Source organism: Oryctolagus cuniculus, chromosome 12 (assembly GCF_051225735.1).
Source record: "Oryctolagus cuniculus isolate XC-2025 breed Fujian yellow rabbit chromosome 12, ASM5122573v1, whole genome shotgun sequence".
In the NCBI taxonomy this organism is placed as follows: Eukaryota; Metazoa; Chordata; class Mammalia; order Lagomorpha; family Leporidae; genus Oryctolagus; species Oryctolagus cuniculus.
In genome coordinates, this window is record NC_142878.1 from 15792258 (window position 1) to 15810158 (window position 17901).

The 17901-nt window shown below is 39.4% G+C and overlaps 1 non-coding gene and 1 pseudogene across 1 annotated transcript; both read right to left on the reverse strand.

Moving 5' to 3' along the window:
• Positions 1 to 14779: 14779 nt before the first annotated feature.
• LOC100341294 (eukaryotic initiation factor 4A-I pseudogene) lies at positions 14780 to 15816 on the reverse strand (annotated as a pseudogene).
• A 316-nt stretch (positions 15817 to 16132) lies between these two features.
• Positions 16133 to 16277, reverse strand: LOC127484051 (small nucleolar RNA SNORA48). Its single transcript, XR_007910832.1, has one exon. It is a non-coding gene; the product is annotated as a small nucleolar RNA SNORA48 (small nucleolar RNA).
• Positions 16278 to 17901: the final 1624 nt, after the last annotated feature.

Below are 17901 nucleotides of genomic sequence, written 5' to 3' on the forward strand. Positions count from 1 at the left end.
GTATATTAAGATAATCGAAAATGAATCTTGATGTGAATGGAAGGGGAGAGGGAGTGGGAAAGGGGAGGGTTGTGGGTGGGAGGGATGGTATGGGGGGAAGCCATTGTAATCCATAAATCGTACTTTGGAAATTTATATTCATTAAATAAACGTTAAAAAAATAAATAAAAAAAGAATAAATATTTCAAACTGTAATTTCAAAAAGAATTCATGAAAAAAAGATATTTTAATTTATATACTGATAGTGCACAGTATAACTGAAAGAAGCCAGTATGACAAGGCTATCCATTCTGGGAGTCCAACAATATCATGCTCTGGAAAGCAAAACTATCGGCACTTTAAAAAGATCAGTGTTTGAACAGAGGTTGGGACAGACAGTGAAAAACAGATCAGCCACTGGAAGTTTCTGGACAGTGAAACTACTCTGCATGGCTTTGTGGTAGTAGGTATATGACATTATGCATTGTTAAAACCCATAGAATGTACAATGCATTGAGTGAACTGTAATGTAAACCTTATCAGTTAATAATAATCTATCAATATTTTTTCATCAACCGAAACAAATGTACCACACTAAGATGTTAAAAATAGGGGAAGGTGTGTTGAAAGGGAGAAAAGGTACATGGGATCTTCTGTCCTACTTACTGTCTTTGTGAAAATATAAAACTTCTTTAAAACATAAAATCTATTATTATTTTCAAATGGAGGCATTATGATCTTGATATCAAGAAACCTATATAATATAACAAAAATATTAAATGAGAAGAAGGGCTTTTAATAAAAAGCTGCATCCCAGGCTGGCGCCGTGGCTCACTAGGCTAATCCTCTGCCTTGCAGTGCCGGCACACCGGGTTCTAGTCCTGGTCGGGGCACCGGATTCTGTCCCGGTTGCCCCTCTTCCAGGCCAGCTCTCTGCTGTGGCCAGGGAGTGCAGTGGAGGATGGCCCAAGTGCTTGGGCCCTGCACCCCATGGGAGACCAGGATAAGTACCTGGCTCCTGCCATCAGATCAGCGCGCAGGCCGCGGCGGCCATTGGAGGGTGAACCAACGGCAAAGGAAGACCTTTCTCTCACTGTCCACTCTGCCTGTCAAAAAATAAATAAAAAAAAAATTTAAAAAGCTGCATCCCCCTAGAATATGTTCAAGCTATTTACATTTATGCAAGTAATAAAGAAGCAGCAGCATTTTAACACAGAAAATTAAAGAAAACATAGAATTAATATGAGCTAATAATATGAGACATCAATATATTTCATGCAGACAAAACTAGAGTAGCATTAGTTACTAACATTAGTTAGGATTCAAAAGATGTAAGATTATTCGTTAAAGCAATTCTAATAGATTTATACTAACCTAAAAACCCTGTCATTAGGGAATACACCCTCCTTTCAAGTGCACATGGGCATTTATAACAATTGATAATATATTAGGACACAAAGAAGAGCTCTACTAAATGTAAAGAAGGAAATAATATAGCATGCAATGAAACTAAAAAATAATTAGATAAATAAATATCAACAACATAGTATCTTTCTATGTAGACCCTAACAATGTTTAGTAAATTAAACTGTTGAAAATACAACATTTGAGGACCACAAGTGATTTGTAAATACTAGAGGAAAATCAGTGTTTAGTTATTACATTAATTAACATTAAAAGCATAAGTTACTATGAATTAGTTAATAAAATAATTTCACATCACTAAATTCCAAGAATATATAATTTTTAGAACACAAAAACTTATGGCTACAACTTGTTAAGCTTATTAATTATTAATTTTAATTGCTTTTGGATTAGCAAAAATTCTAAATAAATGACAAAAATGTAATTCCAAACAATCAGAGATTGAGCATAATTTCTATACCATACGTATTTAGTGGGCCAGTCTCCCAGGTCAAAAAAAAGTAATGGCCAAAACTCCTTATGATTTGAGGATATCAAGAAAATCTTTTGGGATAGGCATTCTGGCACAGCGGGATAAGCTGTCCCTTGGGGTGCCTGCATTCCGTATTGGAGTGCCGGATCTAGCTCCAGCCACTCCATGCTACTGATCTACCTTCCTATTAATGTGCCTGGGAGGAAGCAGTTAATGGCACTAGTATTTGGGTTCCTGCCACTCACTTGGGGATCCTGGATGGAGTTGCTATTTCCCAGCTTCAGTATTCCAGTCCCGGCTGTTGTGAGCTCCTAGAGAGTGCACTAGCAGATAGAAGATCTCTCTCTGTCTCTCCCTCTCTGCCTGTCATTCTTTCACATAAATAAATGGGTCTTCAAAAAGAAGAAGAAGAAGAAGAAGAAAGGAGGGAAAGAGTTTCTACTTGAAATATCTTTGCCCTTAGATAAGAAAAACACTTTACATTTTACCTTTAGAAAGTTTTTTTAGTCCCTTTCATATTGCACAATATCATAAAAAATTGCATTACATTAATGTCCAGTGAAGTGTTAAGAATGTGCTGGATAAATATTGCTTGAGTAAAAAGAAACAGAGAAAAACATAATGGAAAGATGAAGGGTAGAGCGAAAGTGCCCAATTAGAACCCAAAGTAATCAAAAGATGTGAACTATCACATTAATCAAGCATTTCCACTAGGAAGGGGTAAATTCCATGGGAAAATAACCTGTTGCAGAATTTTCCAAAGTGTGGAATGATGTCTGGAGGTCATTTTTAATTTGTATGTTAAGTGGCTGCACAGCATCCGTGGGTCATACTGCCCAGCCCAAGACAGTCACATGCTCTTTCCTCCACAAAATGTGATTCTCAAGTGGGCGTGAGTGGATTCACAGTGAATACCTATATATTTCTGCTCCTCTGCTCTACAGCCATGAAAATGTGCTTCCAGGTCAGTTACTTGCCCAAATGGAATAATTATAGTGTTCACCTTAAAAGGGTTTTGTAGAGGACTAATACAATTGCTGTTGCATATCATTTCTCTGCAGTAGGCACTTGTATATGAGTTCTCAATACTTTAATTCATAAACTCCTCATCACACCTATGCATCAAGCACTGGTATAATTTCCAATGGAAAGAGAAGAGAATGTACAGGTTCACACAATAGTCCCAGCTGGTCTGGCTCTGAAGCCTGTGCTTCAGAGACAGTAAGTAGGACAGAAGATCCCCATGTACCTTTTCTCCCTCTCAACACACCTTCCTCTGTTTTTAACATCTGGCATTAGTGTGGTACATTTGTTCCAGTTGATGAAAAAATATTAATCTCCAAGAAGAGATTTTAGTTATAAGTTACTCCAGAAATCATTGCATATTCTTTTTTAGATAGTTGAAATCCTCTTTAGTGTATTCAAAAGCTCTTTAAAGTCTTAAAATCATGCATCTCTTTAATCTGGCATTTGATGAACTTAAATAAACCAAAACCCTGTTGATTTTGCTTTTCATATAAAGGCTACTGTCCTGAATAATGTCTTTACCAATATGTTAGGGAGGAAGTGGCACAGTAACCTAATTGTATTATAATAGCTTTCACTTATATCACATTTAGATTTTCAAATAGCTTGCTGTGTGTTGTATCATCTTTCTAGAACTGACATTTTCCTTGCACTGTAATAAGGTGAGGTATAGAGAGCTTGGGAAACTTTGCAGGTTCACCCTGATCCAGAACTCCTCTGGGAACTTCTTTTCACTGCATATTCAGTACCTTAGCTAATCACAAGTATGGGAGGACTTTTCAAAAGCTGATAGCATGGTGAAGAAATTTCTCAGTCCAAGAAAGTTTAATTTGACTTTTATATTAAAAATATTTTAGAAGGAAGGACCCTACAGAAAGGAGACACCATCTTGACTCTCAAGCAAAATAGAGATCCAGATGGAACAGTAAATAAATGAACCCAATAATAGAGATAACCCAGTTATTTTTATTAAATAGGGAAACCAAGGCCCAGTGACTAACTGATCTGTCTGTTTTCAAAGAGTACACAGGCTGGTCTGAATCTGGGTGCCACTGAGATCTCGCAGTCAACTCTCCACTCAAATGAGCATCTCCTTTCCCTCTAACTAACCCTTGTCTTTCTTGCTAATCTTCTTTTCTCCACCTTCTTTTATTGTTGGAAGTCTCAACACTCAGCCATTGGACATCTCATTCCATGTGCACATGCTCACTCCATGATCCCATTTTCAGTTTGCCCCATATGAATTCCCTGCTTCATGACCTGGAAGACCAAGTTCTATGGGCTGCACCAAGATGGCTTCCATGTCTTCTGGATTCTTAATGAGTTCTATCCATGGGAGACACCAACAGGTGATCAGAGGTCAAATGGAGAGAAAATTTGCAAGTATATATGCTTTGGCTTCTCATGACTACAGATAGTTCTTGGATTCCACAATGAGCTCCCCATTTCCTATCCAATGAATGCTGATGGTGATCCTTGTAGATGCCTTTCCTGAACGCTCTTTAACTATCCCATTGCTTTTCTTCACCTTTTCCTGACCAGGATTTCTATATCTGTAGACAATACCTGTTGGGTAGAAGACCCACAAGTTTGCATCTTATTTCAGACTCAAGGATTCAAGTTCTCAGAAATTCAAATTCATATCTAATGGGCATTCACACTTAAAATGCTTAAAACTGAGTTCCTGGTATTTCTTTCTCCCTCTCAAATATCTTCCCACAGTCTTGCACATTTTAAGGGAGTGACAGTTTGTCCAACTGTTCACATTTTAACTTCCCTGTTTCTCTCATACCCCGTGTCTGAACGGCAGCAGGATTAGTGGCTCTGACTTCAGGCATCTCTCAACAACTCTGCTGCTACTGCTTTGGCTCAGTCATGATCTCTTGTCTGAATTATAGCAACTGGACTTCACACCTCTCCTCTTGCTTCAGTGAATTCCTCTCTGTTAAATTAAATTAATTATGGCCTGATAATTTAATTCAATTTTGGCCTGAGACTGCCTCCATACTTTTGAGTTTTTACATAGCAGATGACAACCCAATTTCCTACATGAACAATCTGCAATCTAACAAGTAGACAAGTCCCAGCCAATCATAGCAACCAAGGCTCAACCAATCACTGGCTGCCACTGATCAGACCATGCCCAAATAAGGCAAATGACCAGCAGTAACATTTTCCTGTATATAAAAACTGCCTTCTCACATGGCTAGTGGAGTTCCCAAACCTCAAGTAGTTCAGAGGGCTGCCTTATATTCGTAAATTTTCCTATGCTCACATAAACTCTGTTACATTTAATTTGTCTAAAGTTTTCCTTTTAACACCTCTCAAGAGAGACCCTAGTAAAAGTATATCGAATCCCATCACTAAACCTTGCAACAGTTTTACTTCTCAGAGTAAATAAACAAAGATCTTCTTGTGACCTACAAGTTCACATGACTGCTCCTGAGACTTCTGTGCCTAGATACCGCAAGCCTCCCTCACCCATGCCTTCAGTCACCCTGGCCTGCTTGCTGACTGTTGATTACACTTGGTGCTCTTTTTGCCTGCGGCTCTCAGATCAGCAGTATCCTTTGCCTGCATATTCTTACTGTGGGCTGCTGAGGGACTAGGTGATTCACTTTCTGCATGTCATATGTCGTTTCATGTGGACACTTTACCTGTAATCTCAAACTGTTCTATCTCCAACTCTTTTCATCTTTCCTCTTTGCCTTATTTTCTCCTAAACCTTTATTAGCAACTAATTACTAGAGTCATGAACCACATAATGATATTTCAATCAATTATATACCACAAATATTACATGGTGGTTCCATAAGTTTATATTGCCTTGTGATGTCATAGCCGTATTTGCTTGTGTCAGTACACTCTATGATATTCAAAAATTACCTAACAATGCATTTCTCAGAATATATCCCTGTTGTTAAGTGGTAAGACTAAATATATGCAATTTATTTCTCTTTTTTAAAGTTGCTTCTCCAATACAGTTATGCTCCACGAGGTAAGAGTTTACCATTTTACAAATTAAAATTCTGGAACTTCCAGAGTCAAAATGGTTTGAACATGCCAAAGGTTGTAAGTGGGAATGTCAGGGTCCAAATGATATTCTTTCCAGGATTTCAGTTATGTGGAGATGCTTTAGAGATGAGATGGAATAATAGATGGAACATGTGTAGATCTGTAATTTGAAACTTGGGAGGATTATTTAGCGGGTATGAAAATTAACACAGTTGAGACAGAGCCATTTATGTCAAACCTGTATAAAGTGGAGTGAAAGAAGGCTATGAAGGGAGGACTCTCATACATTATTTGTCTAATAACAGGAACTACCACACAAATTTCCCCCTAAAATAGTTTACTACATGAGACACACAAGGACAGCTAGCAGAACAAGAAAAACTGGCCCTAGTACAATAGCACTTGCCTGTTGCACAGTCTTAAAATCCCAGTCCAATGAAGCAGCCTGTTCTGACTTTGAGATCATAAGTTGTACATAGCAACTTATACCCCTTACTTTTCCATCTCCTGAGGGACTCCCTCAGCACCCGTAGATGCGTGTAAAAAATTTATATAAATTTCCAACAAAATCTCAAAATTTTCCTTTGTTCTTTGAACACACTGGAGGCCACTCCAATCTGCAAGTTCTCACTAACAAGTCTAATCTTGATACTAGTCCTAATTAAAACTCTTCTGCTTGGAGGCTTGCTTCTATATGCTTATTCAGCATTAACAGGGCCATTACAAATGCTACATATAACAGTAATTTGCACTTTTTGTTTGTATTAATTGCATGCTTGAACCACTCCTTCTTTGTATTAAAGTGTATCCCTCTTCCATGGGCCAGTACCTGAATGAACATGAAATCACAACTGATAAAATAGGTGGTCAGGAAAAGTAGTTACTTAGGCTAAGTGATCAGACCATTGTCCCACACATTGCCTCATTTTATTTTTTTTTAAGATTTATTTATTTGAAAGAGTTACACAGAGAGAGAAGGAGAGGCAGAGAGAGAGAGAGAGAGAGAGAGAGAGAGAGAGAGAGAGAAAGGGAGAGGTCATTCATCCACTGGTTCACTCCCCAGATGACAGCTATGCCGACCAAAGCCAGGAGCCCGGAGCTTCTTCCGGGTCTCCCACATGGGTACAGGGGCCCAAGGACCTGGGCCATTTTCTACTGCTTTCCCAGACTATAGCAGAGAGCTGGATCAGAAGTGGAGCAGCTGGGACTGGAACCAGTGCCCATATGGGATGCCAGCACAGCAGGCAGCGGCTTAAGCCGCTACACCACAGAGCCAGCTCCATATTGCCTCATTTTCTCCCACCTCCTTCGTATGAGTCAACTGTCATCACCCCATTTAGAGATGAAGTACCAAAGGACCTAAAGTCACTTGCCCAAAGGTGGACATGTGGTGTAGCAATTAAGATACTACTTGGCACCCCCTGCATTCCATATCCAAGGTCCTGGATTTGAGTCCTGGCTCTGCCACCAATTTCAGCTTCCTGCTAATGTGTACCCCGGAGGCAACAGGTATTGACTCAAGCAGGTGGGTCCCTGCCACCATGTGGGAGACCCAAAATGAATTCCTGGCTCTTGGTTGCACCTTGGTCCAACCATGGGTGGCATCTGAGGAGTGGGCCAGTAGATGAAATATCTTTCCTCCTTGCAATTAATTTTAAAATTTGTTTAAAAATCACTTGACCAAGATCCCCCATCTAATAATGTCAAACTTCAGCCTCTGAACCCAAATCTGTCTGACCTTCCAATTTGTCCTACTTTTACTCTCCACTACCAATTCATTTTTGGTGAACAGTTCTAGGAATATCAGTTTACAGAGTCATTTTATTATAGTCACTACAACAGCTTCATCCACTGAATGTGTACTCCAAGGCTTCATTACTTTAGGAGAAATCATTATGTGTTTCTTTTTAACTGTGTGACTCTTTGATGTTAATTTCTTCTAAGCACCAAAGAAGTATTTTAATTTATGCTGGCATTTGAATTAGTATGGCATTATTTCAAAAGATGACAGTAATTCAGAATTCTTAAGCCTGGAAAACATCCAATCAAAACAAACCCAAGAGCTAACAAAGGTAACATTGCAGTGGGTGGTACCTTTCCTTTGAGAAAAGAGAAGTATTCTTCAGACATACACCCATCCCTAGATATCTCCATTATGTTGACAAAGTGAGAATTTCAACCACATTTAGCAAGCACAGCTATAAAGCCTAAGAATGTAAATACTTGACTAAAATGAAGAGTTTAGTGTGAGACTACATTCCCTTGGCACTTTACACATCGTTTGTAACGCTTACTCCATTCCGATTCAGTGCAGAGCTATGTGGTGTATTTTTACCTCTTCCATCCCAACAGAATATTGGTTACATATGAATATCAATTAGGTCTTTCTTCAATCAATAAATTATTGTGTTTTTAAATAGGACCCAGCGATCACCCAGCATAATCTTGCTTCTCACAAAAATGAATACTTTCTTAATTTTCTAATATTTAAAAAAAACCGTCATGGTTTACTGAATCAATACAGCTGAATTTGACACAACTTGAATGTCATTTCATTCAGAAATTAACTCATTTACCAGGCTTGAAATATCTAGCACACAACACCTGACCTCATCCAAACCCTGCAGATACATTTTTCATTAAATATATTGTGGATGTCCACAAGACACTTATTTTCCTGATGGATAATCTTGCTGGGAAGGGGAGGGAAGACAGACTTCATATTGCAATGCAAGCCCAGGGAGCACCCTTGAACATGTTTTGTAAGACAATAAAGAGCACAAAAGTAATCCACTGCTTTCCTTTTCCTCGCCACTTGTCAAGCCAGAGCAGCTTGCCTTTCTTTGCCAGGAAACTGAATTTCACACTGTAGTTATTGAGCTTCCTTTTCAGGATTCCCTTCAAGCTGAGGTTGACGTTTTGTATGTGTCAACTGGCTGTTAGGAAGGGCCATCATTCTCACCATACGTGCTCTAAGACGGACCAGGTCTTTATAGTTCTATGCTCTCTCTGGGCACTTTTACAGTGCTCTACCTGTAATATGAGCTCAAGGTAGGTTGCATTTTTACATTGGACATGTTGTTTCTGTCCTGCTCAGCTCTTTTATTCACTGTTATGCATGTTCCCCCAAAATGCAGTTTGTCCCCCAAAGATTGATGCAACAGAAGGTTGGTCCTCAGTGTGGTGAGGCTGAAGTAGTAGAACGTCAAAGGGATGGATCTGGCGAAAGGTGACTGTGTCATTAAGACCTTGCACTAGGAAGGGATAATGTAGTTCCTAGAGTTCCCTGGTCAGTTCCCTTGAGGGTGGGTTCCCATAAAGAGTAATTCTGGCCCTAAATAGCTCTCTGGCTTCATGTCCCAGCAAATGACTGAATCTCCCTCTTGCAGGTGCCCCTCCACTGCAATTTCACCCACCATGTTCTGATGCAGCCAAGGGGGCCCACACCAAAAGCCAAGAAAATGAGTCCACCTGATCTTGGACTTTCAACCTCCAAAACTGTGAGCTTAATAAGTCTTGTTTTGTTATAATGTACTCAGCCTCAAGTATTTTGTTATATCAGTGGAAAACAGATTAACAGTTACTTATTTATTCATTCCCTATTTATCTACAATAAACTATTTCTGGAGTGTGTGTGTATGTGTGTGTGTGTGTGTGTGTTTAAACCACCAGACATAAATATCTCCTTCCTTGTTGCCAAAAGACATGAACATCACTAGATGGATTAGAATTCCTATTTTTAAATACAGACTGAAATGGCTTTCAAGACATCCATTATATGTTCCTGGGAGAGCAGAGTGTCATACATTATACCTTGAAAGAAAACCATATTCTACTTCCTTTTTGAGAAGCAAAGCACTTTATGACTTGATGTGTAAGTTTCTGGGACTCTCCAATTGCCAAAAAACAAATATAATAAGTACATAAAATATTCCTTTTAAAATAGCATAATAATGCAAGTATTTGTGCAATTTGATTTTTAAAATGTACTATTTAATTGGCAAATTATAATTATGTATATTAAGGTAGTATAATGTGATATTTCATGACATAGATTCATTATGGAATGATCAAATCCGACTCATTAATGTATCTGTCACCTCAAACATAATTTCACTGTGATGAGCTATTAAAATCCATTCTCTGTCTCTTTTGAAATATACATATTTAATATTAACTATAATTATCCTAGTGTGCAATAGATAACATAACCCTTTCTCCCATCTATCCAATTCCTTGATCCCTTTGAATAATGTTTCTCCTTTTCTGGTCCACCTCAGCACCATCCCTAGCCTCTGTTAGACATCATTCCGCTCTACTTCTATGAGTTCAATGGTGTTTTAGGTTCCACATAACTTCCACTTAAGCATACATGTGTTTTAAAGATAAAATGAATAATTTATGGACAAAAGGTTGTGATCCTTAGTTTTTCTTAAAAGTAACACTGAGAGAAAAAAGGGGGATAAGATAAGTGGGCAAGGGTAAATTTGTAAGTAGATTAGCCATGAGCTGATAGTAGTTGAAGCTGGGTAGTGTATATAAGGCCTCCCAGGTTTTATACCACTTTCAATATTATCAGATATATTCTTATATAAATATTATTATACATAGGTATAACTATTTTTATGTCTAAAAGCATTTCATTGTAACACATATGGGAAAGTGCACAGCACAAAAAGTATTTAGTTCAACAATTCATCGAGAAGGAAATGTCTGTCAAAAATAGTGGCACTTAAGTTCTTGCCCAACTATAGGTTTAACAATTGATATTCACCTTTGCTCAGGAACAAATTTTACTTATTTTTCCTGTTTTATTTGTTTGCTGTTTCATTTTGTTCTTTTTTTAAAAAGTATTTATCTAAAAGTCAGAGTTACAGAGAGAGAGAGAGAGACAGAGACATGGAAAGCTCTTCCACCACCTGGTTTACTACCAAGTTAGCCAAAACGGCCAGCACTGGGCCAGGCTGGAGCCAGGAGTTAGGAGTTTCATCCAGGTCTGCCACATGGGTGGCAGGAGCCCATATGCTTGGGCCATCTTCTGCTGCTTTCCCAGGCCATTGTGAGGGAGCTGGATAGGAAGTGGAGAGGCCAAGACATGGACCACCACCCACATGGGATGCCAGTGTCACAGGAGGTGGCTTTACTGGCTACACCACAATATTGGCTCCATTATTTTATTCTTATCTTATAATTATTATTGCCTTTCTTCTTGTTTTTCAGATACAAAAAAAATTTTTTTTAATTTAACTTCTGGGGCCGATGCTGTGGTGCAATGGGTTAATGCCCTGGCCTGAAGCGCTGGCATCCCATATGGGTGCCAGTTCGAGACCCATCTGTTTCACTTCCAATTCGACTCTCTGCTATGGCCTGGGAAAGCAGTAGAAGATTGCTCAAGTCCTTGGGCCCCCACACCCATGTGGGAGACGCGGAAGAAGCTCCTGGCTCCTGGCTTCGGATCGATGCAACTCCAGCCATTGCAGCCAGTTGGGGAGTGAACCAGTAATTGGAAGACCTCTCTCTCTCTGCTCTCTCTGCTCTCTGTGTAACTCTGCCTTTCATATAAAATAAGTAAGTCTTTAAAAAAAATTTAACTTCTGAAAGTGAAATCTTGGATAAGTGAATTTAGATGTTTGCTCATCTACCCAAATACTGCTTTCTCTTTACCCCACAGATTTAAATGTGCTTTATGAAAAGACTTCAAAAAGTGACTGAAAAATAGAATTAAAACATTAAAATAAAATATATAAACTTTATTTCTCACCATAGATTCCATCAACTTTAAGACATTTTTGTTAAGTGATTTTGTTAAGTGATTATCAGTCACTTAGTCCATCCCTAAGGAATTGACAGTTTTGAGAATTTAGCTGAGTCTTTGCAGTCTTTTCTACATAATTCACTAAAGAAAAGTCGGGGGCCTTCAAGTCTTTAAGATTCCTTTCTCTCTCTCTTTCTTTCTCTCTTTCTTTCTCTCTTTCTTTCTTTCTTTCTTTCTTTCTTTCTTTCTTTCTTTCTTTCTTTCTTTCTTTCTTTCTTTCTTTCTTTCTAAGACAGAGTTAGAGAGAGAGATTCCATCCATTGTTTCACTGCCTAAATGTCTGCAACAGCTGGGGTTGGACCAGGTTGAAGCCAGGAGCCAGGAACTTCATCCAGGTCTCCCATGTAGGGGGGCAGGGTCCCAAGTTCTTGGGCCATCTTCCTTTCCCAGGCACTAGCAGGGAACTGAATTCCATGTGGCAGCTTAATGTGATGTGCAACAACAACTGCCCCAGGACTCTAAGTTTATGAAACAAAAACAAGTCAAAATGTGCCAAACTGGGACTTGTAAGGGTAATGCCTCACGGTCTCTTATTGAGACTGCCACAAGATTTCCCTCGTCTGATGAGAGAAATGGACAGGAGCACAGCCATGTGCAGAGGACTCTCTGGTGAAACTTCGCCACCTGTTCTTCTGCTAAAGCTCTGAGTCACTTTCTCAAAACACTCTCCTGAGAAGCAGATGTCCATTCCCTTTGGCTTTCTAGAAAGTCAACAGGCAAAATGCCGAGCATCCCCAGAAACTGTCGCCATGACCTTTGCTCTTGACAGGACTACAGTCACCCCTCGGTAGCCATTGCTCTGTTGGTGCTGTGTGTTCCGGATCATGCCACGCAAGCTATGCTTCAGCTCCTGTTAGAATTCTTCAAGGCATGCCCACAGTCTTCATCCCACTTCTTTAAGATTTCCATTGAAAATTCTGCTCTTGTCTGCAGTTAATCTGGGTGTAAAAATGTTTACACCTGCTGAACAGAGTTTGCTCAACCTTAGTTTTTCAGTTAGAATGTGTACGCTTAACCAACTGAGGTATCTATGTTGACTGTGGTTTCTGCTCTTAACCATCAGTCCTCTTAGTTAAGGCACCGACAAGATAAATTTTTTTCCTCACAAATTGATGTGAAGAGTTTGCTGCGGCCGGCGCCACAGGCTAATGCTCCGCCTGCGGCGCCGGCACACTGGGTTCTAGTCCCGGTCGGGGCGCCGGATTCTGTCCCGGTTGCCCCTCTTCCAGTCCAGCTCTCTGCTGTGGCCAGGGAGTGCAGTGGAGGATGGCCCAAGTGCTTGGGCCCTGCACCCCATGGGAGACCAGGAGAAGCACCTGGCTCCTGACTTCAGATCAGTGTGGTGTGCTGTGGGCAGCCGCGGCGTCCATTGGAGGGTGAACCAACGGCAAAGGAAGACCTTTCTCTCTGTCTCTCTCTCTCACTGTCCACTCTGCCGGTCAAAAAAATTAAAAAAAAAAAAAAAAAGAGTTTGCTGCTGCAGACTTCCTGCTCACCATTATCTTATCTCTTCCTAAAATGACTTACTTATTTGTCAACTGCTGATTTCTTTCAGATAGTAACTCCTTAAACTTTTCCCAGAGTATCAAAACTTTTTCCCAATCTTTCATCCAACCTTCCATCACAGTTTCGGTGTGTGTTCTTGCTTCTACTTGAGCAGAATCTATGTTGCTCTGATAAGGGCTCTTTTCAAACTGGTGTCTCACCCTTCTTCATGTCTCAGACTAGATCCTGTTCAGACATGTTACAACAAGAGAGTACAACTTTATTTTGATGCATTTTTAAAATCCATGCATATTTCTTCATACTACACATTTTCATTAACATTTTGAAGACACCTTGTATTTTCAATGTCATTCAATTTAAGTGGAATTCTCAATTTTCCATGTGATTTATTTTTTTGACCTGTGAATGATATAGAAATGTTGTTGATTTTCAAATACTTAGGGGAATTTTCAGAAAGCTTTGCTATTAATTTTTAATTTAATTTCATGTGGTCAGAGAATATATTCTATATGATTCAAGTCTTTTAAATTATTGAGAATTACTTAGAGGTCTGGCATATGCTCTATTTTAGAGAAAGCAGCATGTACACCTGAGAAAAAGGATATCCTGTAATCTCTGACTGCAGTGTTGTAGAATTGTCTACTAGGTCAAGAGTGCAGTTGATTTTGTTCACTTACATATTGACAGGATATTGAAATCAAAATTGATGTTTACTTATTTGCATATTAGCAATCTATTCAACATAATGATTAATTCTATAATGTAATATTTTTGGATTTTTTATGAACACAATATGACACAAATACAATAATTTACTTTTTATTTTTGAAATTTTAAATTGCATTTTTATTCTCATTGTACAATGCTAGATAGAAATGAGACTTTTTTCTCTTTTCCCCCATGTGAAATGAAACATTTCTGGGACATCAACTAAATATGAAATCTTCTGTCAGTTTTTTAAAACATATATTTCTTCAGGTTAAGTAAATTTCCTCTTACATTTTCTTGGCATAATCTTTTTTTAGATTTTTCTGTTATATTTAACTTCTCTCATTGATTTCCAAATCTTAAACCTAGGTTATATTCTTGGACCAAGTTGTAGCCATTCTGTGTTATTTCATCAGAATCTAATGACAAATGGTACATTTACTGTTCTCCAGCATGACACCGGGGGCTTCTATCCTTGTAATTCTTCACTTCCTTGTAAGGTCTCTGAGGTCTTTGGGCAGGTCTTCAAACATCTATGTGCCTTTTCTGATTCCTTCCCATGAGCAGTTTGAGTCCTCTAGTTTGTGTCACTGCAAGTGATATCTCTCCAGGTGCTAGTTGTTCTCAGCCTTATTCAATATTTTAGAGCACTTCATATATTTAATGGAAATGTATTTTATGAAGAAACTATACAGAAATTTCAAATTTGTTTTTTCAACAAAATAAGTGTATTGCAGTGGACTTTTGATCAGGACGTAAGGATGCTGCTTGGGATGCCCACATCCTATACTAGAGTGTTTTGATTTAACTCCCACCTCTGCTTTCAATTCTAGTTTTTTTTTCCTTTTGCCTCAAAAAGTGACATTTATTCAAAGAAAAAAAAAAGAAAAAAATGACAAGATGTCCATCCCTTGGCTCCCTCCCCTCCCCCCTCCTGCTGCTCCTCAGCCCCTGAGGACTGAACCCCAGCTGGGGCTAGGTGGCAGGACAGCCCTTCTCAGATGAGGTCAGCAACATTGAGGGGCATCTCCTCAATGGAGGTGTTGTAGAAGGTCTCGATGTCTCTTAGAGTCCACTTATCTTCTTCTGTCCCCATGTTAATAGCCACACCCTTACTGCCAAAGCGTCCACCATGGCCAATTCTGTGAATATAGTTTTCCCTGTTGGTGGGAAGGTCATAGTTGATGACTAAAGAAACTTGTTGTACATCAATGCCTCTGGCCAGCAGGTCAGTGGTAATCAGTACTCGGCTAGAGCCAGAACGGAACTCCCTCATGATCACATCTCGCTCCTTTTGGTCCATATCTCCATGCATGGCAGAGACGGTGACGTCCCGGGCGTGCATCTTCTCAGTGAGCCAATCGACTTCCCTTCGAGTGTTGATGAAGATGACAGCCTGGGTTATGGTCAGGGTTTCGTACAAGTCACACAGTGTGTCCAGCTTCCACTCCTCACATTCCACGTTGATGCAGAACTGGCGGATACCCTCCAGCGTCAGCTCCTCCTTCTTGACAAGAATCTGGATGGGGTCCCTCATGAGGTTCTTGGTCACCTCGAGCACATTGGAAGGCATTGAAGCTGACAACAAAACCACCTGGGTGTTGCTGTTGAGCTTCTGGAAGATGTCATAGATCTGGTCCTTGAATCCATGGCTTAACATTTCATCAGCTTCGTCCAGTACAAACATCTTGATGTACTTGGGAGACAGGTATCTCCGGTTAAGCATGTCGAACAGGCGGCCAGGGGTGCCCACGATGATGTGCGGAGCTTCCATTTGCAGCTTCTGCACCTCAGCACGCACATTGGTGCCCCTGATGCAGGCGTGACAGGACGCACCCATGTAATCTCCTAATGCCGTGACCACCTTTTGTATCTGAACCAGAGAAAGGTGGGTGTGCAACTGTTAGCTACAACCATGGCAGGTCCCATCTCACTTTTCCATGGATTTGGTCTTCCCAACAACCATGATACATGTAACTGAACCCTCAGCTTCTGAAAACTGTGGTCCATTTACCTCCTTCGTAGCCAGTTTAAAGAGCCACATGACACACACACACATGGCCAAGAACACACTTGCCCCCAAACACAAGCCACACGACCCGTTCAGTCTTAACAGGCTTACTATCACTTCTTGGTTACAGTATCTGCGCCTGGTTCCCATCAGAATAATCACTTCTACCATTAGGGTTTGTGCCCTAGGCATGAAACAGCTCTGGCCACCAATACAGGCATCAAGCTAGGATGAACAAAGGACTGCACATCTGCTCTGCCCCTGACTGATATAAGGGCAGCACCACGAACGAGGTGTCTCTTCGCCCATTGCCAGGGGTGACAATTCTAGTTTCCTGCTAATGTGCACCCTGGAATGCAGCAGGTGATGACTCAAATGATTGGGTGTCTGTTACCATGTGGAAGACCTGGACTGAGCACTTGACTCCCAGTTTCAGTCTAGTCCAGCCCTGGCATTTGGGTAATGAACTAGAAGGATACCTCTCTCTCATTCTCTTCCTCTTTCTCTCTCTCTGCCTTTCAAATAAATAAAAATAAACTTTTTATATAAAATCATCATTTAATTCCATTTTTCCATAATGCTTTTGAAGCGTTTCCATGGGTGAAAACAGTTTTTAACTGAAAAATCAGTGAAAGGCAAGAAAAAATAAATAAATAAATAAACAGCTTACCTTCATTAAAGTTCTGAGAAATAGTATTTAATTAATTTACAATAACACTATTCTAAAGCATATTTTTCTGAAAAGGATATCAATCATCAATAACTGGTTTTATATTATTATAAATTTTACAATCCATTAAAATACTGGGTGTTTTTCTTTAGTTTTCAATTAGGAAGAGATTTTTAAATGGATCAAGTAGCAAGCATCAAATAAAGAATATTAACATTTAGTTATTAGACTAATGTTCCTTTGTGTTTCTGATTATTAAGAGCCAAATTACCCTCAGGCATCACCCTGAAAACTTGGTCATAAAGCTGTGAATTATCATTTTCTCCCCTCCTCATAAAGATTATTACTACGCTGGCACTAACTGAAGAAATTTAGCCTGGCTTCATGAAGCCTAACTGGCCACCCAATCATGACGTGATCCTTTTTTTGTATATATTTCAGTTTTGCTATTAACACGGTGTTATTAGTACCATACCACATAATATATCCTCTGGTTATCTGATCAAGCTCTTTATTAGGTAATTCTGTTATGCACAATAGCCTCTCATTTAGGCATACGTGTGCATGTTTTTAAATAATTATAGTGGTAATTTTAATGACAGTTACCAGTTGTTGAATGCTTCCTAGGGATGTGACACACTTCTAGAGATCTAGTAAGCTGACGATTTGTCTCCTTCATTGGGAGAGAAATACAGTGTGGAACTGTGAAAAAGTTTACTTAGTTCCAATTATGTTTGAATTTTTATGTTAATGCAGAAAGGACTACTCTGTACAACATTTTAAATAACGTAATGTAAACAGAAACATCAGGCTGTGAATAGACTAAAATATCTTCTCCTCAAATGGAAATAAATAAAAAATAAAATGCAGATCTATGCTGAGGAAGCACAGATCTGATCTGTGCTGTGGATGAAGTAAAATCAGATAAGAAAGAACAGCGCATACTCCGGAGGGCAGGAGGCAGGGAGAGCTTTCCTGTCCCTGTTCCCGCGTCTGTGACAGCTGCCCCTTCCTGATCCCCTAGGACACAAGATCTGAGAAGGTAGTTGTGTAGGCAGTGCAGTGGAAACACAGGTACACTGAAAAATACTGCATGAAAGTACCTTCAGACCATTTGTGTATAAGGAATATATATATATATATATATATATATACATATACACATACATACAAATTGTCTACAGATTTGGATCGCATTCCCAAAATACCGTTTTTATGTGCAAATATTCTCAAATCCAAAAAAATCCAAAATCTGAAACATGTCTGATATAGAG